This window comes from Danio rerio, chromosome 11 (genome assembly GCF_052040795.2).
Source record: "Danio rerio strain M-AB ecotype USA chromosome 11, GRCz13ab, whole genome shotgun sequence".
In the NCBI taxonomy this organism is placed as follows: domain Eukaryota; kingdom Metazoa; phylum Chordata; class Actinopteri; order Cypriniformes; family Danionidae; genus Danio; species Danio rerio.
This window is the reverse complement of record NC_141031.1, coordinates 3,830,340-3,855,462: the sequence shown is the minus strand read 5'-3', so window position 1 is coordinate 3,855,462 and position 25,123 is coordinate 3,830,340. Positions and strand designations below refer to the sequence as shown.

The following is a 25,123-nucleotide window of genomic DNA, read 5'->3' as shown; positions in this document are numbered from 1 at the left end:
TTTTGTTTCGGCATAATTAGAGTCTCTTTCATCTGGTCGTCTGTTCCTCTCGACCTGCGACCTCCAGGGTCGCGGCGCAGGATATCCCACTCTTCAGTGCCCCATAATGTGGCATTTAGAGAGGATGAAGAGGGGCATTGAGGAGGAGAGAGAGAGAGCCGTATCACTCCATCATTCCCTGGACAGACTGGACACCCCCGGCTCAGGCCGCAGACTCACATCAAAGAGACTCTCATACAGCGAACGCTTGAACTGAGTCTGGAGACACGCTGGACTGAACACCGGACACTTATGTCAAGAGTATGACACACTCACACACAGTGAAATGTATTTTAATGCATTCATTTTTCTTCAACTTTTTTATCAGGGGTCCGCCACAGTGGAATGAACCACCAACTATTTCAGCATATGTTTTACACTTTTTGCCCTTGGAGCTGCAACCCAGTACTGGGAAACACCCATATACACTTATTCACACACACACACACACACACACACACACACACACACACACACACACACACACACACACACACACACACACACACACACACGTTTGTTTTTGTGAAAAGTGGGGACATTACATAGGTTTCCATTCATTTTATGCAGCCCAAACCGTATATTATATTGCTCTCACCCCACCCCACCCCTAAACCCAACCAACACAGGAGACTGTGTGCAGCTTTACTCTCTGATTAAACTTATTCTGTAGGATTTATAAGCATTTTGAGAAATGAGGACGTCACCAATGTCCTCATATTTTGCCTCCTTTTTGTAATACCTGTGTCATACCCATGTCATTATACAGTTTTTTGTCCAAATATGTACACAAAACACGTACACACACACACACACTCTCTCACACACACACACACACACACACACACACACACACACACACACACACACACACACACACACACACACACACACACACACACACTCATACACAACAAACAATTTACTTCATCAATTCTCCTATAGCACATGTGTTTGGACTGTGGGGGAAACTGGAGCACTCAGAGGAAACCTACGCCAACACTGGGAGAACATGCAAACTCCACACAGAAATGCCAACTGACCCTGCCTGGACTTGAACCAGCGACCTTCTTGCAGTGCAAACCACTGAGCCACTGTGCCATTTATTTTTAGCGATTATTATTATTATTAGCAGTAGTAATATTTTTAGTCAATTTGACTCATTTAAGTTGAAATTACTTGAAAAGTTTGTTTGATTGAACTAAAAAAAATTAAGGCAGGCAGATCTTTTTAACAGTGTGCTAAATGATTAAACGTAAATGTGCGAAAATAACATTTTGAACTGATAAATACCTTTTATTATAACAATTATTATTAATATTATTTGTTTATTGACTGATCGATTGTTTGACCCCTCCCCCCACAGCTTCAAAGTAGTCATACTTTTAAGAAAATCCATCTGAGGAAACGTAACTATCTTATGTTTTGTCAGTTTAGTTGCTAATTTGTATGACTTCGTATTCAGCCGTACAAAAATGTATGATTTCCAAAAGGAGGCATGGCAACAAACCACACCCCTAAACCCAACTCACTGGGGGATGAGCAATCCATTCGTATTAAATTGTACGAATGAGATTGAATGAATTCATAGTAATTAAGGCTGATTTTTACTTCTACGTCAAGCACAGGTGTACTCTCTGGCACAGCCTGCGTGTGGATGCATAGCCCTCGGTGTGGCCGTCGCTGACGTGCACTTTGCTAAAAATGTAACTACACGACGCAATGACGCGTAGCGCAAGTTCTGTGAGTGGTCGGTTTGGTATCGCTGACTAATGTGGGCAGGACTAGAACCAGTTGGAGCAAGTGTTTACAAGAAGCTCCAGATGGAGACTTTTGTTTTGTGTTTACATTATGATTAAAGGTGTTAAGTAACAGACAGAGATGAAACAAGTGTGACAAAACCACTTGCGGCTGCTTGAAATGAAGGAGAAATACAAAATTAAAGTCAAAATTATTCGCCCTCAGGATTTTTTATTTTTTTTCAAATATTTCCTAAACAATGTTTAATAGATTCAGGAATTTTTCACAGTATTTCATATAATATTTCCTAAAATTTATATAACCTATATAAAATTATATTATTTCCAAAAATTTTTCTTCTGGAGAAAGTCTAACTTGTTTTATTTTGGCTAGAATAAAAACAGATTAAAATTTTTTAAAAACATTTTAAGGTCAATATTATTAGGCCTCTTTAAGCAATATTTATTTTTTGATTGTCTACAGAACCATCGTTACACAATAACTTGCGTAATTACCCTAACTTGCGCAATTAACCAAATTAACCTAGTTGAGCAACCCAGACTCATTCTGAATATGTACCCCTATATACATGTCTTGAGAGCGCCAACTATGTCCCAGGAGCTACATTTTTTTTGCAGTTTTTGTTTTCGTGAATCCACCAGAGGCCGCTGTGTACGTTTTTTGAGATCTCAAATTTCTCTCGAGAGTGCCATTCGCGCCTGCTGTTCTCGTGTAAACCCACCAGAGGCTGCTGTCTACTGACTGACCGGCCAATATCCATACCCACCCCCTTCCCTAAACCCAAACAACAGTGTTTTCAAAAGCAATCCAGAAACAGAAAAACCCTCGCGGCAGCCTGAATTTTACCATGTTTTCATTTTTTACACATTGTCACTCTGTTATTTACTTGCTTATTTATTTTTTGCCTTTTATTTTACCTGTTTCCTAGAACTGTTATTTGCCAGACTCAAATCCCATCGTCACGGTCAATTCCACTCTGCATCTCAAATCCTCCAACGTACGCGGCGAGCCACTGGACAAACTGGTAACAGCGGGAAAGCCGTCCATACAGAGGTAAGCGGTCAGCTGGTACCTCTGGCCACATAATTCGCGCTCTCCAGAAATGTATATAGTATGTATATGTATATAGCTACGTTTTCAGAATGAGCTTATGTTGTAGTTAAGCCTTTAAATGTCACTTTAAGCTGTATAGAAGCGTCTTGAAAAATATCTAGTTAAATATTATTTACTGTCATCATGGTAAAGATAAAATAAATCAGTTATTAGAAATGAGTTATTAAAACTATTATATTTAGAGATGTGCAATCATCTCTGCGTTAAACAGAAACTGAGGAAACGAAATTTTCAGGAAGGTTAATAATTCTGACTTCAACTGTAGTTGAGTGTGAGCGAGGGGCGCTGGTGTGAGGCTGAGGGTCTCCCTGTGATCAATGAATGGATGAATTGCAGCAGGAGCGGGACAGCGAGACGGAACGGGACGGGTGGTGGGACGAGCCTCAGGCAGGAGGAGGAACAGGGTGCTGACAAGCAGGGGAAAGCGGGGGATTTAAGGAGCACTGGCAACCCCCGCTCAGGGTCACCTGGCAATGCGCAGGCCAGCCTTCAGATTAGGATCTGAAAGAGGGAGATAACGAGTTTATTGCCCCCTGGACGGGGCACTGGAGCCAGAGAGGAGAGCGTGTGTGTGTGTGTGTGTGTGTGTGTGTGTGTGTGTGTGTGTGTGTGTGTGTGTGAGGACAGTAGGCGTTTGTGTGTTTGTTTTAACCTGAGGAGACTGATGCAAGGCTTTTTTTTAAATAAATAAAAAGACACAACAAAGCTATAAAAGCCCTCACATGGTTAGAATACCAGCCACTGGCAGCAAGGAGAAACCATCCATCATGCTCAGCAAGAACACACGCCAAATGACTAGTGGTCATTTAAACAAAACTGACAAAAATAAACAAATAAATACATAAATAAACAAAACAAACAAACGAATAAATAAATAAATAAATAATAAATAAAGAAAGAAATGAATAAATAAATAAATAAATAATAAATAAAGAAAGAAATGAATAAATAAATAAATAAATAAACAAATAAATAAATAAAGAAATAAACAAATAAATGATTAAATAAAGAAATAAACAAATAAACAAACAAATAAAAGAATGAATAATTAAACAAAAAATTGATAAATATTAATTCATAAACTAATTAATTAAATTAATTAAGTCATAAAATAAGAGACACCAATTGTTTAGAATATGACAGTATATACAACAAACAACAAAAGTACCAAGATTAAGTATGAAATTAAAAATACTGCTAATACAAATAAAAGCTACATACAATATTAAGTTTATATCATTTTATTGTTTACAAATTTATTACCTATTTATTAATTTTGTAATAAATAAATAGGTAATTAACCTATTTATTAATTACCTAATATTAATTTATTAAATAAGCACAACATTAATAATGTAATCACTACTACTGCTAATAATAAAAATAATCACTATATACAATACTAAAAATATGAATTCTATTCATTTATTACCTTTTATTATATTACATAATTGTAAATGTAATTACATCGATTTAAACAAAAAAATTAACACTTAAATACGAAAAAGCAGTAAGTAAATTGTTTCATTAAAGCATTTAAAATTTATATTAATATTCATAAATATTAATTATTATCTGTATGTTTTAATAATAATAATAATAATGTTTAATAATATAAACAACAATAAGAATACTAATAACAATAATAATTTTTAATATAAATAATTATATTTAATATTAATTACAACAACAACACCAAGAAAAATAATATTTAATAATAATAATAACAATAATGTTACATGTTAATATCAAACATAATTAATATTAATATTTAATATTAACAACACAGCAACAACAAGAACAATAATATTTAATATAATCATATTTAATAATACGTTATATGTTAATAATAATTTTATTATTAATAATAATAATGTTAAATATTAACAACAAGTATAACAATAACAACAAAATTACTATTATAAATAATTATGATTAATATTAACAACAACAACAACAACAACAACAACAACAACAACAACATAATAATAATAATAATAATAATAATAATAATAATAATAATATTTAATATTAACCACAACAGCAACAAGAACAATATTAGATCCAATTATATTTAATAATAATGTTAATGTCAATAATAATAATAAATATAATAATAATAGTGATAATAATAATAATTAATAATAACAATAATAATAATGTTCAATAACAACAACAAAAATAATAAATAATAATTAATAATAATGATGATGTTGATTATAAACAACAACAACAACAAGAAAATAATATAATAATAGTAACAATAATAATTAATGATAATTTTAATATTAACAACAACAATAACAGCAACAACAATAATGAAATAATAAATAAAAATAATGTTAGATATTATTATTAATAATAATAATAATAATAATAATAATGTTTATTATTAACAACATGAAGTATAATAATAATAATAACAATAATAATAATATAATAATAATAATAATAATAATAATGTTTATTAATAACAACATGAAGTATAATAATAATAATAACAATAATAATAATAACAACAATAATAATAATTCATAAATAATAATAATAATAATAATAATAATTTTTATTAATAATAATATTTAATATTAACAACAGCAACAACAACAAGAAATTAATAATTAATATTAATAATAATAATAAAAAGAATAATGTTTAATATTAACAACAACAACAACAACAATAATAATAATAATGTTTAATATTAACAACAACAATAATAATTATAATAACACTAATAATTAATTATAATGATAATAATAACAATAATAACAACAACCGCAACAGCAAGAACAATAAAATTAAATAATAATAATAATAACAATGTCACATGTTAATAATATTAATACTAACAACAGGAATAATAAGAACAATAATCATTATAATTATTAATAATAACAGCTACAACAACAACACACTTTTTATTTATTTACTTGTCTTAATCAAATGTCAGATTTTGATCAAATAACAATCCTAATATAATTATCTACAATATCAGCAAACAATCACTTTAACTCTTTATTTGAATATATAATATTGTAAAACCTAAATATGAATACTATGTGAATACCATGATGTGTGAATAGAGCGATCCATATAATAACGTACAGATAACCTCAAAGGGAAAAGAAGATGCGCACAAAATCTCATTTCAAATGTAAACACTTCCTGACAGCGCACATCAGTCACACACACACACACACACACACACACACACACACACACACACACACACACACAACACGCAGACATGATACATCAACAAAACACAACATGCAAGTGAATATATGAGTGACAGGCAGGTGTGAATAAAGCAGAAACACTGAGGTCGAATGAGCCAACAATGAGTTTAAAACACACAGACACACACACATACACACACACAAAACACGTTCCTCCGGCGCAAACAAACACACACCAACTCATCAGCATTAAAAAGCCCACCGATATTGAGACAATGACATTTACTGACACATTCAGATGTAAAAACACACACAAACACACACTCAGAAGTGCAAACATGATGTGAGAGGCGCGCGTGTGTGTGTCGGGCTCCACGGGGCCGCACGCGAGCGACTCTCTCTCAGCTGTGTTTGCGCAGGAGGAGAGCGAGGGATGCCGGAGAGAAAGGGTGAATGAGAAAAGAGCAGCAGGAGGAGGAGGGGGTGGTATTGGTGGAGGCCCCGGGCCCCAAACAATGACCCCGCTCTGCAGGTGCAGCTCTGTGGACACAGGGCCGGGAGTGTGTCTCATTCGACTGCTCTTTTAATGTGATAATAGAAGTGATACTGTTGTCTTAGTTCTCCCTGTTTCAGCAGCTCGGCTCATTTACATCAGGCCGTACGTGTGTGTGTGTGTGTGTGTGTGTGTGTGTGTGTGTGTGTGTGTGTGTGTGTGTGTTTAAGTGTGTGTTGGGGCTGTTTAACAAGATGTGTGACGTGCTTTGTAAACATGTGAGGCATATATTTTTTCACCTTCTTTAATTAGTACAGCTGCACTGTGATAATGTGTTGAAGTCAAAATTATTCGCCCTCATCTGATTTTTTTCTTTTATAAATATTTCCCAAATTTTGTTTAACAGATTCAGGAATTTTTCACAGTATTTCCTATAATATTTTTTCTTCTGGAGAAAGTCTGATTTGTTTTATTTTGGCTAGAATAAAAGCAGTTTTAATAAAAAAAAAAACATTTTAAGGTCAAAATTATTAGCCCCATTTAACAATATTTATTTGATTATCAACAGAACAGTCCATCGTTACACATTCGTCCCTTTCACACAATAATACCGTTAAATATTCTGAACATTTCTGGAACAACTTAACCAGTATATTTAAAAGAGCGCTGTTCACACAGGCAAGGACGTTACAGAATTTTTCCGGAGAACACCGTTCACACATCCAATCCAAAAAACTGTTAAATTCTGACATCATTAACCAGAAATGACCTCTAAATGGCTGCGAATTTGTAAACATTTGACTACATTACAAATTCTGTGGATGATCAGTGTTGTTAACAACTTCGATGAAAACATATGGAGGAACACATGTTGAGATGTACAAAAAATGTGTGCTGGCACTCACTGGCTCCTTCACGTGCACACGTGTCAAGCAACTGAAGGAAGCAGAGCTTGAAGGTAAACAAATAACGGCTTATCATAAGCATCTTATCAATCATTTTTTACACAGTTGGCATTAGGAAGGAAGCTGGAAACGTTTTCTGACTAAAATTTAGCAGCTAAATGTGTCTGGAAAAATATTCAAAAGCTTTTATTTTCATAAACTGTGCGGATGTGAATGCGTCTGAATGTTCTGATTGGCTGGAGTAGACTTCTCACGTCAGCATATTCTAGACGTGCACGCGTTCTTTCTGGTAATTTTTCCTCTGCGTTCACACAGCGCAGCAAATTACTGGCAATGTTACAACTTCTCTGGAAAATTGCCGGAACGAATTTACGGGTATTTTCAGAAAGGGCCTGTTCACACACACAAAACTTTTCGGAAAATTGGCGGTAATCAGCTGCAAGAAACACGACAAAAAAAAACTTTTTGTAAACAGTTTGTTCGTGTTGATGTTGTTGTTTTCCTGTCTGACTTCTGTGGGATGAGAAATATACAGTTGTAGAGAGAACAAAATACGTGCCAGGAGCTAAAATTTTTTAGCATCAGAGGCCGCCGTCTACCCTTTCTCAGATCCCCAATTTCTCTTGCGAGTGCCATTCGTGCCTACTGTTCTCCACCAGAGGCCGCTGTCGACTGAATGACTTACTGACTGACTGACCGACCGATCCCCCCACCCCCCTTCCCTAAGCCCAACCGATAGTGTTTTAATAGCACTAATTGACCCGCCCACCCACTTCCCTAAACCCAAGAGGTGCAACAACGTCGACATCAGCCACGGGGAGAGTGTTAGCTCCGTCACAGCATTCGCGCACTCGCTTGATGCAGAAGTAGAAATCAGCCTTAAGGCAAAGGAACATACATGAATAAATTAATGTATAAAAAATGTGTGATATATACAGTTAAAGTCAGATTTATTAGAACCCCGTTATTTTCTTTTTATTTTTTAAATATTTCCCAAATTATGTTTAACAGAGCAAAGAAATTTTCACAGTATGTTGAATAATATTTTTTCTTTTGGAGAAAGTCTTATTTGTTTTATTTCAGCCAGAATAAAAACAGTTTTAATTTTTTATGAACCGTTTTAAGGTCACAATTATTAGCCCCTTTAAGCTATTATTTAGGGGGGCTAATAATTCAGGGGGTTTCTGACTTCTGATTTCAGCTGTGTGTATATACATATATATATTATGTATGTATGTATATATATATATATATATATATATATATATATATATATATATATATATATATATATATGTATATATATATATATATATATATATATATATATATATATATATATATATATATATATATATATATATATATAATTATTATTATTTTTTTAAAGCATAAAAAAATGTATGATTATATTATTGTTGTCTTATTTACTTATTTTTTGCACTTGTATGGAAATTGGTCACACTTTATTTTAATGGGATGTTTGTTGAATTTAAGTTACATTGCATCTACATGCCGACCAATTCTCATTAGATTATAAGTAGACTGTTAGGTTGGGGTTAGTGTAAGTCGACATGTCCTTGCAAAGTTTCTTATAGTCAGTTAAATGTCTGTTGAAGGAGCAGCATCAGCAGATATTAAGCAGACAGTCTACTAATACTCAAATGCACCCTCAAAATAGAGTGTTACCTGGCAATTTTTTGCAGCTCACCCAACCTCTAAGTTTTTAAAAGTTTACATCATCCTAATGGAACGATGCTGTGATAGTAATCAAATTGAATAGATTTATATGTGGTAAGATAATAAATCAACAAATTCATAAATAATACATGTGCCTAGCAAGCGTCATTTCCAAAAATGTGGTATAGTAAATCTACATGCCAACATGCTCAGAGACTTTTATTTCTGATTTGTGTGGAGAGGTCACAAGTGAAAAAATGAATTTATGGTGTGTGCGAGTGTGTGTGTGTGTGTGTGTGTGTGTGTGTGTGTGTGTGTGTGTGTGTGTGTGTGTGTGTGTGTGTGTGTGCGTGTGTGTGCGTGCTCGCGCAAGGGGCTTAAGCTTTGTTAACACACATTTAGGAAAGTCCCCAAGAGAGCGACCTCATCTCTCACAATGCAGCACCGATTCTCTTTATTGCTCAATTCCTGACCCACTCAAAGAATTAACTGCTGCGTGCGTTAGTGTGTGTGAGTGTGTTTGCGTTTATGTGTGTTTATGTAATATAGAAAATGGCAAGAATAAACACTCAGTATAAACTCTAACATAATGTATTATAATACAAACTACAAATCTAACAGGGCAGAGTAAGTTTATACGACAATGGACAAAAAAATGAAGTTTTTTCCTATGGGGTTTGTTTGCATATAGACAAGAATATTGTTAAAATGATCTCCACTCACACAGATGCAAAAAGATGCTGAATTATTGTTGTCAAGACAATATTTGATAATGCCATTTTGTTAAATAAATAGAAATTACAAGTTATGTTACATGTCTATATACTGAGTAATACACCTACAGTGGGGACAATACGCATTGAACACGCCACCATTTTTCTCAGAAAACAGATTTCTGGTGCTGTTGACTTGAGAACTTCCCTTGATGTTGGTGACAACCAAATAAATCTATATATGCACAGAAAACAAATCGAACTAGTCTATAAAAGGCGTTATGTGTAATAAAATGAAATGACACAAGGAAAAGTATAGAACACATGAAGAAAGGGAGGTCTAGAAAGGCAGTGAAGGCCCAGACAGCAGCTGAAATCTCTCAGTAGTTCTTCAGCAATCCCCTGCCCTTCCTCAGTGTAAATAAATATCAGCTGATTCAGTCTAACATCTACATTAGCAGGAGGATGAAGATGAAACCAGGGTGGACATTTCAGCAAGACAATGATCCAAAACACAGCCAAGGAGACTCTCAAATGCATTCAGAGAAAGAAAATCAAGCTGTAGAACGGCCCAACCAATCAGCTAATCCGAATCCAATAGAGAATACAAAATAAAGTTTAGATTTGATAGACGAGACCGACAGAACCATCAAGATTTTTACAAAAAACTCACACCTGAGCAATGCATGAGACTTCATTCTCCATATGAGAGGCGTCTTTAAGCTGTAGTCACCAAAAAAAGCCTTTAATTTAAAGTATTTAATGCATGTCAGCAGTTCAGCAATTTATCCTTGTGTCATGTCATTGTTATTACACATATTTTGGTTCAATTCCATGTCAACAGCTTCTTTAGAAATATTTAAAACATGACGTGTTCAATACATATTATTTTCCCCACTGCATGCATAGCATCACCATTTCACAAGAATTTTAGTTTTTAGTTTACTGTTTACAAACTTTATCGAATACGAATATCGAGTACAAATTAAACAGCGACACTCCACTGTCAAAATTACGTTAACACTGTCACAGGCATTAATAAACAAGCGAGAGTCATCGATCATAACGGTGCGCTTGCTGGGCACTCGAGCTCCCACACACCTTCTTAGTAGGACTTTTGTTATTCCCTCTTTGAGAAATGTCCGTCATGATCTGTAATAAAGTTTGAGACTTAGGCCCCGTTTACACTAATGCGTTTTAGTTTGAAAACGCATAAGTTTTGCAACGGTTACGCCAACCGTCCACACTACGCCGGAGTTCTCGAGCGCCGCAAACGGAGCGTTTCGAAAACGCTGAAGAGGCCGTTTTCATTCTGAAACGCTGCTGCTCCGTCTCAGTGTGGATGATGGAAAACGGAGACATCTGAAAACGGAGGCGGGGCTGCAGACATTCGCCTCTCTGATTGGGGCTTTTCCTGAATATTAAGTAGCCTACACACACAGTTCAGTCCTGCATCTTCTCCGTGTAAGTTCAGACTTTGCAAATTTGATCAAGGCTGCAGTCTCTTCTTGTCAGTTTGATATGGACAACAGACTATACCGAGGACACGAGTAAATCTTCAAAGGGAACAGTGTACTTTATAACTTCATTCACATCACTCTGGCTACGTTGTTTCACTTTCTCAACAATAAAATGTAAACATGATTTAAGGAACTGCCTATTTTCATTTTAATATTAGCAACTTAGACAGCAGACATGTTGAGGCGTCGTGCTGCATGAACGTCATCTTCACTGTGTGGATATTTATAACAAAACGGAGCCGATAACAACTGCCTCCTTTCAATTTCAGTGAAAATATGAAACACACCCTCTCTTTTGCTGAATATCAGTTTTAATAATCGATAATGGCCATTATAAAAGTATAACATACAATAAGTTTATACATTATAGGAAATAAAGGCAAGCGATCAGTCAATATACAGAATAGGCTACGTGGTTACATTAATCATTAACTTATCTTTGCGCTTAGCCAAAACACGTTACCTGAGAACAAGTAATAGATTCTAATGACCAAAGTCAGGGAATATGTCGTTAGATAAAGACAACAAGATGAATGAAATATCCCGTTTAATAAATATAGTGAGATTAGATCGAGCGGGAGATGCTTGATGAGAAGTCCGACTAGCACAGCTCTCATCTGGGTAGATGGGCTGCAGCGCTTGCCCAAGAGTGTGTGTGTGGTCACGTGATGTGCGTTTTCAGCGTTTTGGTGTGGACGGAGAGCAGTTCAGAAACGCTGGGTAAAACGCGAGTGTGGACGCGGATCGTTTTCATTCTAAAATGCCGTTTTAAAACTAAAACGCACTAGTGTAAACGGGGCCTTAATGAGGTCCATTTTCAATTGGACATTTTACAGAATCAAAATAAGAATGGGGCGAGGATAGTGAGCATAATGTAAGTTAACGTTACAGGCAGCGAGCGCAGAGTTTCTCAGTGAATCACTTAACCGTGTTTAACTATAACATGACACCTATTGATTAGGTATATATAGTAAACATATATTAAGGGTGTCACGATCCTCCAAATCCTCGATTCGATTACATTTTCGATTCTTAAGTCACGATTCGATTTTCGATTATGAATAATTAACTAATTAATAACGAATTAATAATTTGTAGCCTACCGTTTAAACTACCTGACCTGCAGGGTCTTTGTTTTACCCATAAACAAATCATACAGTAAATGAATAAAGGTAAGTTACACACATAATTACCAAAATCTATCTATTGAATTAATCAATCTATTAAAGAAACGTTGGCTAGAATTCTGCATTTTAGGCTTAACTAATAGAGAGACATATGTTATATATAGCAGATGAACCGAGACTGCATCAGATCGCGAAGCAGATCAGTGTTGATCATTTCCGCACTGACAGCTCGAAAGAAAGAACAAAACAACTGGCCTAACACAACATATTATAAGATTAAAACATGAAAAAATGATCAAATAGTATCTTCGGTCAATTTTCCTAACGGATAAACCGAGATCAGGCTGGATAAACAGCTCTCTGTAATATTTCAGCATGCTTTCACTTTTACCGTATTGTTCGCATTTACCGGTAAGAATGACATCTTGCCCTGCTCATCATTCTCTCTTCATATAGCCGTATATATGGCTATTACATGATCATAATACACTGTGATATAGCCTGGGTCGTAAGTTCGTTGCATGGTTTTGTTTTCTCACTACAATCGATCCGCTTAATAGGGCAGTGACCGTCTCATTCAGGCGATCTCGGACTGATTGATTTGGCACGGATGCGAGCGCAACTGCTGGATATATGCCAAACAAACCGCGCTAACGGGGGAAACAAGACAGATTCCGAAACAAACGTCTATGTGTGAAAGCACCGTAAGATTATATTTGCACACAATTGACAGACAGTCGCAGCACGCAGCTCTGGCTCGATCTGGCACGCAACAAGGCAGCACTGTACACTGACCCGAGCGTCTCGCACGCTGGCCCCGGGCCATCGGGCAGTCCTTATTGTCGAGCCCTGAAAGTTTAAGTGCTGTCGGTTCTCCTGCGTCTGCACAGATTAACAAGCCTGTTTTTCCCGCTTGGCAAGCCAAGATGACATGACATTGGGGGCGTGGCAGCATCGACGATTCTATTTTTTGATTCGATAATCGAAATTGAGCAAAAATTTCGATCGCTTTTGATTTAAAATCGAAATCGTGAAATCCTTAACATATATAAATAGAAATATAATAAATGTTGACCATAATATGCTGATTATATTCACAGATTGTTGCCACACAACTGTGTTTAAACCCCTTATAAAAATGAATTTTGCATAATAGGTCTCCTTTAAAAATATATGCAGTTTTACAGTACAGAGAAACATAAAGGCGACGTTCAGAATAACACACCACTCATGCTATATCACAGTATGCTGTATGTGAATGCAAATGTAAGAGCTGGATGACCTGGTCTACGCGATACAACAAAGCACACTATACAAAACGTTGACTCCCACAATGCATTGTGCTCAACTTGACCTTTCCAAACACTGGCAGCTGCATTTTTACCCTCTTTATTCTTTATTTAATACTGGACCACTGACAGGGAGACAAAGTTTAAAGCATTTTAAAACCAAACCATAATGACATATCAAGTGAAATTGTTTTATAACTTAACACCACTTGCTGAATTAAACATGTATGTGCCGTAACAAGATATCATACAAGACAACAACGCAGCACACCACTGATTAAAAAGAGCATCAATACATAATTCATAGTGTTTCTGATACTATCACATACACAATCTACATGTCTGTAAACCGCAAAAATGATTTGTTTTGTAAAACTGGAGTCGGTTTTGTGTTAAAAATAGTACATTAATGTGTTGCTCGTTTTTCTTTGCCATTTGAAATCTGTTATTTAATCAGAAAACAAAACAAAATAGTCTATAATTATATATTTATTCATTTTCCCTCAGCTTAGTCCCTTATTTATCAGGGGTCATCATTTATTCCAGCATATGTTTTACACAGGGGATGCCCTTCTAGTCACAGCCCAGTACTGGGAAACACCCATACACTATCACATTCACACATATACTCATACATTCATTCATTCATTTTCTTGTCAGCTTAGTCCCTTTATTAATTCGGGGTCGCCACAGAGGAATGAACCGCCAACTTATCCAGCAAGTTTTTAGGCAGCGGATGCCCTTCCAGCCATCTCTAGGAAACATCCACACACACATTCACACACACACACACTCATACACTACGGACAATTTAGCCCACCCAATTCACTGTGGGGGAAACCGGAGCACCCGGAGGAAACCCACGCGAAGGCAGGGAGAACATGCAAACTCCACACAGAAACTCCAACTGAGCCGAGGTTCGAACCAGCGACCTACCTACTGAGCAACTGCTTCGCCCTATACTTATACACTACTCTAATTTAGTTTATCAATTCACTTATAATAGCCCAAGTCTACAGACTGATAGGGATACCGGAGCACCCGGAGAAAACCCATGCCAACACGGGGAGAACATGCAAACTCCACACAGAATTGCCAACTGGCCCAGTGACCTTCTTGCTGTGAGGCGACACTACTACTACCATTGCGCCACCATTGACACTGAGCCACCATGCTGCCCTAGTTGAAGGCAAAATGAACAGCCCTACTTTGAAATTTTAATTCTTTTTCAAATATTCGCCAAGTGATTTTTAACAGAGTAAGGACATGGCTTTTTCTTGAGAAAGTCGTATTTCCTTTATTTTGGCTGAAACAAAAGCTGTTTTTTTAAATGTGAATGTTATTAGCCAGTATTATTTGATTGGTAACAGAACAAACCACTGTTGTCCAATTACTTGCCTAATTAACCAAATCCGCCAAAATTAACCTAATTAACCCACATCAGTGGTTCTCAAACTTTTTTCATCAAGTACCACCTCAGAAAAAATTGTTTCTCCAAGTACCACCAAAATGAGCAGTACTGAAATACAGTAGCGTATAGGCCCAATAAAGCAGCTACAACTCTGCACAGTTAAAAAAAACGTGGCAGATTACGAAATACAGGCTATATGTCATATATGGCATATTATATCCATCATTTTTGATAAATTTTGAAATGTGTGTAGCATGTACAGTACATGACATATTTCATTCCTCCGCGTACCACTAAAGGAAGCCTGCGTACCACTTGTGGTACACGTACCACAGTTTGAGAACCACTGACCTACATAGTTAAGCCTTTATGTCACTATAAGCTAAATAATAGTATCTTGCAAAATATATAATATAGTATAGTATAGTATAGTATAGAATAGTATAGTATAGTATAGTATAGTATAGTATAGTATAGAATAGTATACTATAGTATTTTTAAATATTATAGTATCTACTAAAATATGTTGTACTGTCAACCGTACACCTAAACCCATTCCTCAAAGACGAAAAAACTAAAAAATTAAATGTCCTCACAAGGTCAAAATGGACTGGTATTGTTGTACTTGTGGGGACGTGAGGTCCCCATAACATCAGGAATACAAGGTACGCACATACACATACATACATACACACACCCACACAGCTATATTTACAGGCCAAAAATTTTCAATACAGTCTGGCTGCAGATTTGCACTTGCACCTTCAGGCTTGCACGCTCGGGCAACCGCGCTTCTTCTGCAAGTGACGTCATTTACAATGCCCACCTGTGGACGCTTGCATGAAAGTCTTTCGGTAATTTAACTTAAGGGTGTCCCTGAGGCGGAAAATCGAAGGTAACAGATTTTATTAAGATCGTTGCAACAAACTTCTTATCTGTCACCCTTACTCAAGTGCCTTTTTTCTAAGCATTTCACTGTCGTTTCTGGCACCTTGTGGCGACAGGCGCCGCAGTTGCTATAGTTACAGAAATAGATCGTAACGAACCACGAATGCTTGTTTAAAAACAACTCTGTAGTAATGTTACACATCCTTTGTGCTGTTTTCTTTCTGTTAGGCGAGTCAAGACGTTCCCTAATCTAGTGGATCTCGACATTATGTGTGAAGGACATGAAAGCTTTCGCTATAGTTCTACCAGGAAGACTGAGACGTCACGTCATTCATAATAATTATCTCACTAGCCTATAACAACCAAGCAAGCCATGTATATAAGCCCATCTAAACAATCTGTTTCGCTGTATTCAGGAGACATTGCGTAAGTTACCCTCTATCCTCCCCATCACCACCACCACCCGGTCGGCCTCGTCTCCACTCAGGGGGTTGGCTTCGCCCTGCCTTCATCTTCAGGCAGGATCTGCCAGCTCATCCAGAGTTCTGCACTATAGACGGGGCTTACGCCAAAGAACTTTATGAAAGGACCGTAACGAATTTGCATTCATGCAAACAATTCACAATGAACCAAACGTTTATCTGCCTCCTAAAGCCTTTCTGGTAGAACTATAAAACTGGGCTGGGATCATATACAAACTGCACTGAAACTGCGATTTCATATGGACGCATTCCTGTGCAGACGCGCTAACTTATCAACAGCATTCTTGTTTGCAATCGTCCTGGGACCTGCTGAATAAAGAATTGTTTCCCAAGTCGTTCAAGAATCATTGCTGTAGGTTCATAACGTGTATCTGTTAGTTGTAATGCTACAACACCTTGAAATGTTTAAAATAAAAACTAAAATTCAAATTTGCCTGGTGTTTTTAGTCATAACTGTGGAAGAATACCTTGTGTGTATATTTAGACCTGATAGTTCAGTTCAGCTGCTTGTATATAGGGGTCTGTCATGGTGTACAACTCGAGTACTTAGAATTATTTGACAACGTCGTCACTGTCAACGCAAACGAACTGGAAACTTACTTTTGGTTTATTTGTGTTGATTTTAAGTGACGTGACAGATGCAGGTGTCGATTGCAAATGACGTCACTTGCATAGGAAGCGTGGGTGCCTGAGCGTGCAAGCCTGAGAGTGCAAACCTGAAGGTGCAACTCTGCAGCCAGACCTTTCTCAAAATTTTAATAGTTAATACCTTATATAATTTACTGTAAAAAACTGTGTATTCTATCCCACTACCCCTAAACCCAACTCTCAAAGAAAACATAGGGGCCACAAAATATCCCCATAAGGTCAAAACGGACTGGTATCACTGTACTTGTGGGGACATGTGGTTTCCAACATGTGGTTCCCAAAGATATTTTTATGGGGTCTTGCATTTTAATATGTAATACCTTATATTTTTTACTGTATGAACTAACTATCCCACTATCCCAACCCAATACCTAAACCCAACTCTCAAAGAAAACATAGGGGCCAATAAATGTCCCCATAAGGTCAAAACGAACCGGTATCGCTGCACTTGTGGGGACATGTGGTTCCCAACAAGTGGTTCCCAAAGCTATCTTTATGGGGTCTTGTATTTTAATATGTAATACCTTATTTTTTATACTGTACGAACTATCTATCCCACTATCCCAACACAACCCTCAGAGAAAAAAAAATCCACAAGGTCAAAATTGACTGGTGTTGCTGTTCTTGTGGGGACATGTGGTCCCCATAACATCAGGAATACAAGGTACGCAGACACTCACACACACATACACACACCTCAAAGTGAGCACCCCGAGGGCAGCAACGGGAGGCAGCGAGTGTGCTAACAGAAAAACATGTGTAAAGCTTTAAATAAGACACAAAGTTAAGAGGCGAACTCCCACTCGCTGTCTTCACCTCGTCTCATCCTCGCAACGCCCAGATTATAAAGGGAAGAAAAGGCCAAAGGCTGAGGATGAATGCAATCTCTCTTCTCCTCTCTCTCCTTTTTCTTCTGTCGCTCCGCACATATGAATGCTTAATTAAATGTGCAGCTTGTGCAAAGTATTATTCCAGTTGAGATGCTTATCAGCCATCTATGTAATAAGATCTTCGCAGGCTCACAGCTACATTTCAAGCAAATTTCCTCCCTATTCTTGTGCTCGTACCTTCATTCTGCGGTTCGCGGGTCCTTTTTTTGTGCGCGTCGGAAAGGGACGACTTGTACGTGTTAATATCCTGGTCTGGCATGTTTTGCTTTAATTAGCACATGTACAAAAATACGAACGCGGGCTGAGGAGTGGAATTCATTTTCTGGATTTTGAAGTGAAACATCATTATGTTGTGTTTGTTCATAATAGGCAGGGCCGGGAAACTGTTCTGACGGTATGATAACCTTGGATAAAAACATCATGGCTTCACGGTGTTGTGATCACTGCTCTAAAATATATTCTTTTAAAATGTCTGGGTGAAAAACAGCAACTATTTTCCCCGTTGAACACAATATATTATATTTTAGGAAACATTTAACATACACTCACCGGCCACTTTATTAGGTACACCTTACTAGTACCAGGTTGGACCCCCTTTTGCCTTCAGAACTGCCTTAATCCTTCATAACATAGATTCAACAAGGTACTGGAAATATTCCCCAGAGATTTTGGTCCATATTGACATGTCAGCATCATGCAGTTGCTGCAGATTTATTGGCTGCACATTCATGACGCCAATCTCCTGTTCCACAACATCCCAAAGGTGCTCTATTGGATTGAGATCTGGTGACTGTGGAGGCCATTTGAGTACAGTGAACTCATTGTCATGTTCAAGAAACCAGTCTGAGATGATTCACGCTTTATGACATGGTGCGTTATCCTGCTAGAAGTAGCCATCAGAAGATGGAGACACTGTGGTCATTTAGGGATGGACATGGTCAGGATACTCAGGCAGGCTGTGGCGTTGCCATGATGCTCAATTGGTACTAATGGGTCCAAAGTGTGCCAAGAAAATCTCCCCCACACCATTACACCACCACCACCAGCCTGAACTGTTGATACAAGGCAGGATGGATCCATGCTTTCATGTTGTTGATGCTTAATTCTGACACGACCATCCAAATGCCACAGCAGAAATCAAGACTCATTAGCCCAGGCAACGTTTTTCCAATGTTCCAATGTGCAATTTTGGTGAGCCTGTGTGAACTGTAGCCTCGGTTTTCTGTTTCTAGCTGACAGGAGTGGCCACCAGTGTGGTCTTCTGCTGCTGTAGCCCATCCGCCTCAAGGTTGGGCGTGTTGTGTGTTCAGAGATGCTCTTCTGCAGACCTTGATTGTAACGAGTGCTTATTTGAGTTACTGTTGCCTTTCTTTCAGCTGGACACAGTCTGGCCATTTTCATCTGACACCAACAAGGCATTTGTCCCCGCTTATTGGATGTTTTTTTGAAGCATTCTCTGTAAATCTTAGAAAAGGTTGTGCATGAAAATCCCAGTAGATGAGCAGTTTCTGAAATACTCAGACCAGCCCGTCTGCCACCAACAACCATGCCACGTTAAGGTCACTTAAGTCACCTTTTTTCCCCATTTTGATGAGGTTTGAACTGCAGCAGATCATCTTGACCATGGCTACATACATGGTTAAATGCATTGAGTTGCTGCCATGTGGTTGGCTGATTAGAAATTTGCGTGAACGAGGAGTTGGACAGCTGTACCTAATAAAGTGGCCAGTGAGTGTCTTTTGCAACAAACATGTCAGGCGAAATCATTCAAATAAATCACTGACTTATTGGTATATATTAGTTTAACAAACACCGATTTTACAATTGAAAAAGGCATCTTTGGAGGTCTTTCTTTTCTGAGGATTTAAAGTAAAGCCACCGCACTGTTCAGCTCTACAGCATGCTTGGATGTTGGTTTATAAGTGATTTGTTTCTCAAACATTTCCTGTATTGTGGGTTGACCAGAAGCTTTTAATGTGGAGGCTCCTTTTTTTGCTGGAGATACTGTTGCACTAAAAAAACTAAATAAAATAGTCTTAGAAATCACGTAAAAAACATACAAATAAACCATAGGAATGATATAACAAAAAAATAGGGGGTTTAAAACCTTTACTTTTGCAAGCCACGGTAAACCTTGAAACTGCTTATCATCTCATGCCTATTTCATAATGAAAATGAGAAATGGAGGAGAGTTTCTTCAGATTTTGTTTCTTCAGATGTTTCTTCAGCTTGCAGGTCTCTCTCTCTCTCTCTCTCTGAGTTTTAGGAGCGAGCTAATCTGTCTTGAAGAGTGTAAAATATGAGGCTGTTTTTGAATGCATCTGCGATCTGCAATCCACAACATGATTCATCATTCACAGCTCAAGGTTCTCTGAGGGTGGCCTGAACACTCGACGGGAACACTAATGCTCCTCCAAGCTTATCTGGACTGCTCGTTCCTGCTCCTGCTTTCCTGCTTTTACTTCTTTCCTTCATAACTGTACACTGCTAAAAATGCAGGACTTCACACAATTAATTCAAGTGGTCACAACAGAAAGCGATTACGTTAACTTAACAAATTTAAGCGGATTGAACACAAAACAATTCAATTGTCCCAAAAAAATCTCAAGAAATGTGTTGTTTCAGCTCATTTTAATTAAGCAGCTTAAACAAGCAGCAAAACTATTTTAGTTTCAGTGTATAACATTCACATTTTTATATGTACATTAAATAACATGTTTATTTCTTCCTTTATTTACAAATAAACACAATGTGATGAATAAAGGTAATCTCTTGACATTTGTGCTGCAATCAATCAGAAATTTTTGCCGCTTGTTCAAACTACATATTTCAAACGAGCCAAATAAACACTATTCTTAAGGTTTTAGCCGTGATTCATCAGGTAATCGACGTAACTTTGAAATGCTGTAGTGTCCCTGTATCTGTGGTTACACTCAGTAAACATCGGTGAGTTTGATGAACTGATGACCTTCACGGCCAATCACAGTCATTTCTGTTGAACACAACGGAACACCAGCACTGTTTAGGAACATGCTCAACAGTTTTTAACAGATGTTTTTACATTGCAAAATGCTGCAATTTTCTAAAATTTTTAAATATTTGTTATTATTATAGGCAATATGTGTCATTTTATAAAACATCTGAATTTAAAAAACTGAAACCTGTAATGTGTAAGTGAAAAATAAGACATGCCTATTAGCAGTGGGTCTTAAATTCAGTGTTACTTTAGTCCCCACAGGATTTCTTGCCATTTAAACCTGATTTACTTTTAAACTGAAAAACTCAAAGGTTGCAAACTTAAGGATGTGTTATTTATGGAGCCAGATGAGTCTCAAAAAAATACATTTGCAAAAATAAAACTCATACATGCGCAAAAAACAATTTTTAAACAATTCATAAATACACAAAATCAATTTGTAAATTCAAGTAAAAATTATAAATGTTTTCCCAAATTAAATGGATGTGTGCATTTATGAATCGTGTTTTGAATTTATGAATTGGATTTAAGCAATTATAAATTGTGTTTTGAATTAACGAACTGAATTTATGTATTTATGAAATGTTTTGAACTAATGAATTGTGTTTTGCATACTTATGAATTGCATTTTGTATTCATGAGTTGTGTTTTGCGTATTCATGAATTGTGTTTTGCGTATTTATGAATTGTGTTTTGCGTACGTATGAATTGTTTTAAATTCACAAATTGAATTTGCATATATATGATTTGTGTTTTGAATTCAAAAATTTTATTTGTGTATTATTGAATTGTGTTTCGCATATTTATGAATTGTGTTGCACGTATTTATGAATTGTGTTTTGCATAATTATTGTGTTTTGCATTCTTATAAATTGTTTTGAATTCACAAATTGAATTTGCGTATATAGAATTTGTGTTTTGAATTCACCAATTGAATTAGTGTATTTATGAATTGTGTTTGGAATTTACAAATTGGATTTGCATATTTATGAATAGTGTTTTGAACTTACAAACTGAATTTGAATATTTATGAATTGTGTTTAGAATTTATGAACTGCATTTGCATATTTATGAATTGTGTTTTGAACTAATGATTTTTTTTGCATATGTATAATGTGTGTTTTGAATTTTATGAATTGGATTTTTGCACTTTCGAAATGTGTTTTGAATTCAAAAATTGTATTTGCATATTTATGAATTGTTTTAAATTGATAAGTTTAATTAGCATATTTATGAATTGTGCTATGAATTAACAAATTGGATTAGCATTTTTCTGAATTGTTATGATTTACAAATTGGATTTGCATAGGTATGAATTGTGTTTTGATTTTACGAATTGGACTTGTGTATTTATGAATTGTGTTTTGAATGAACAATTTGAATTTGGTTAGTTATGAATTGTTATGCTTTACTAATTGGATTTGCATATTTATGAATTGTGTTTTGAATTTACGAATTAGATTTGCGAGTTTATAAATTGTTTAGAATTTATTAATTAAATTTAGTGGTAACACTTTACAATAAGGTACATTAGTTAATGCATTTACTAACATGAACTAATCATGAACAACACATGTACAGCATTTATTAATCATAATTGAACATTTACTAATGCATTATTAACAACCAAGTCCATGCCTGTTAACATTAGTTAATGCACCATGAGTTAACATGAACTAACAATGAACTACTGTATTTTCATTAACTAATGTTAACTAACATGAACAAATACTGTAGTAAATGTTTTGTTCATTGTTTGTTTATGTTAGTAAATGCATTAATTAACATTAACTATTGTAAAGCGTGACCAATTTAGTAAATGTGTATATTGGATGAATTTTACTTTGTAAATGTACTATTTTGACACTGATCTGACCTAATAGTTATTGCACTAAATAACCTGTAGATTGAGCATAACTGTGACACATGAAAAGAGAAAAAGCTTGTAATAAAAGAAAGTACCACCACAATAATTCACCTTCTGCAATTAAAAACTGAAATTCACACCTAAACGCAGGACATGATTGGTTCCAAAATCATGTGATATTTGGCAGCTCCATCAAGGGTTGCATGCTGAATGTGCTGTTATAGCCTGGAAACCAAAAGTTGTCAGGGTCTTTGAGAAAATCGCTTTGTTACTTTCGTCTCACATTACTTTCGACCCCGCTCTCCACTACCATGCTATTATACTCTGATACCGTCATTTTAACTCTTACTTCAGTGTTTTTACCTCAGAGCGAGAAAAAAAAAATGAATCTACTTTCATCACACTGAGAGTATTCCCAAACACCAGCAGACGAGCATGACATCACTCCAACAGGCTTATGATCAACCCTTTCCCAGGAATTCCCATAATTCCCAGACACGCGCGATGCAAAAACAACAGCGAGGCCTGCGCTTGATTTCATCTCACAAGTTCAAATCTCATTTCATGCCGTCAGAGGAAGATCAGCCGTCGCTCACAGTACCCGAGCCAGAGAATCACGCAGGCCATGTTTTTCTCTCTCCCCTCTCTCTCCATCCGCAGAGAGCAGGGATGGAAGAGGGAGTGAGAGATGTCACCATCGCTGAACCTATAAGCATGCAGGAGATGATCGGAATGAAACACGCTTTATTTTTTTAGGGGATAGATGAGCAGGATGACTTATAATAACAGCATTTCCACATCCTTATAAATCTCACACACACAGGTGCAAACACACACGCGCACAGGGAAGTCTATGTGTGAAGTACACTACTGCCTCCTACTGGAGATGTGTGAATAGCAGTCAGGCTTATGATGCTAACAGATGCAGAAGTGAGACAAATATGTAACCCCCTTTTTATTAATGAAATTGACATACAGTTGAAGTCTGAATTATTAGCCCCCCTGTATATTTATTTCTTTAATTTCTGTTAAACATAGAGCAGATTTCTTTTAACACATTTCTAATTATAATAGTTTTAATAACTCATTTCTAATAACTGATTTATTTTATGTGTGCCATGATGACAGTACATAATATTTGACTAGATACTCAGCTTAAAGTGACATTTAAAGGCTTGACTAGGTTAATTAGGCAGGTTAGGGTAATTGGGTAAGTCATTGTATAACCATGGTTTGTTCTGTTGAACACTGAAAAAAATATAAATATTGCTTAAGGGGGCTAATAAAATAAAAATGGTAGAAAAACAAATAAGAACTGCTTTCATTCTAGCCGAAATAAAACAAATCAGACTTTCTCCAGAAGAAAAAATATTATAAGAAATACTGTGGAAAATTCCTTGCCCTGTTAAACATCATTTGGGAAATATTTAAAACAGAAATTCACAGGAGGGCTTCAACTATACATGCAAATGATTTTGCACAATTCTCTGCTGTGTCCTACATTATCAGTTGCTCATGTCATGTTGATACAAATGCATTATATTCAGGGTGTGAATTACAGGGGGGTTTGGTGGGGATTTACCCTTCTAATTAAGGCTTGAGCCCCCTCAAGGATGTCAAAATAAGATGTGTGGGGGAGTCAGCCCTTTGAAACGGAGAAACAAGTTCAATTTGATCTGTAACTTAAATAATAATGTTCATAAATTAAATAAAAGATATCCATTTGGGGGTGACGCGGTGGCGCAGTAGGTAGGGCTGTCGTCTCACAGCAAGGTTTATTTTCGATAGTCTACAGAACAAGCCATCGTTATACAGTAACTTAATTACCCTAACCTGCCTAATTACCCTAATTAACCTAGTTAAGCCTTTAAATGTTACTTTAAGCTGTATAGAAGTGTCTAGAAAAATATCTAGTCAAATATTATTTACTGTCATCATGGCAAAGAGAAAATAAATCAGTTATTAGAAATGAGTTATTAAAACTATTATGATTAGAACTATTATGTTTATTATGTTTATAAATGTGTTGAAAAAATCCCCCCCCCGATAAAATCCCCCCCCCCATGATAAAATAAATCAGTTATTAGAAATGAGTTATTAAAACTATTATGTTTAGAAATGTGTTGAAACCCCCCCCC

The 25,123-nt window shown here is 36.3% G+C and overlaps 1 long non-coding RNA gene across 10 annotated transcripts in view; it reads right to left on the bottom strand.

Annotated features, from left to right (window-relative positions):
• The window catches only part of LOC147834628 (uncharacterized), a 282,404-nt gene that overhangs the window by 132,710 nt on the left and 124,571 nt on the right, over positions 1-25,123 (bottom strand). For 2 of the 10 annotated variants that reach the window (XR_015502279.1, XR_015502269.1), the window contains exon 5: positions 20,237-21,133. The exons of 7 other annotated variants lie outside the window; for them this stretch is intronic. This is a non-coding gene — a long non-coding RNA (uncharacterized LOC147834628). Of the gene's footprint in view, positions 1-20,236; positions 21,134-23,125; positions 23,211-25,123 lie in introns of those variants that run through there. One more of the 10 variants, XR_015502274.1, reaches the window with a different exon arrangement.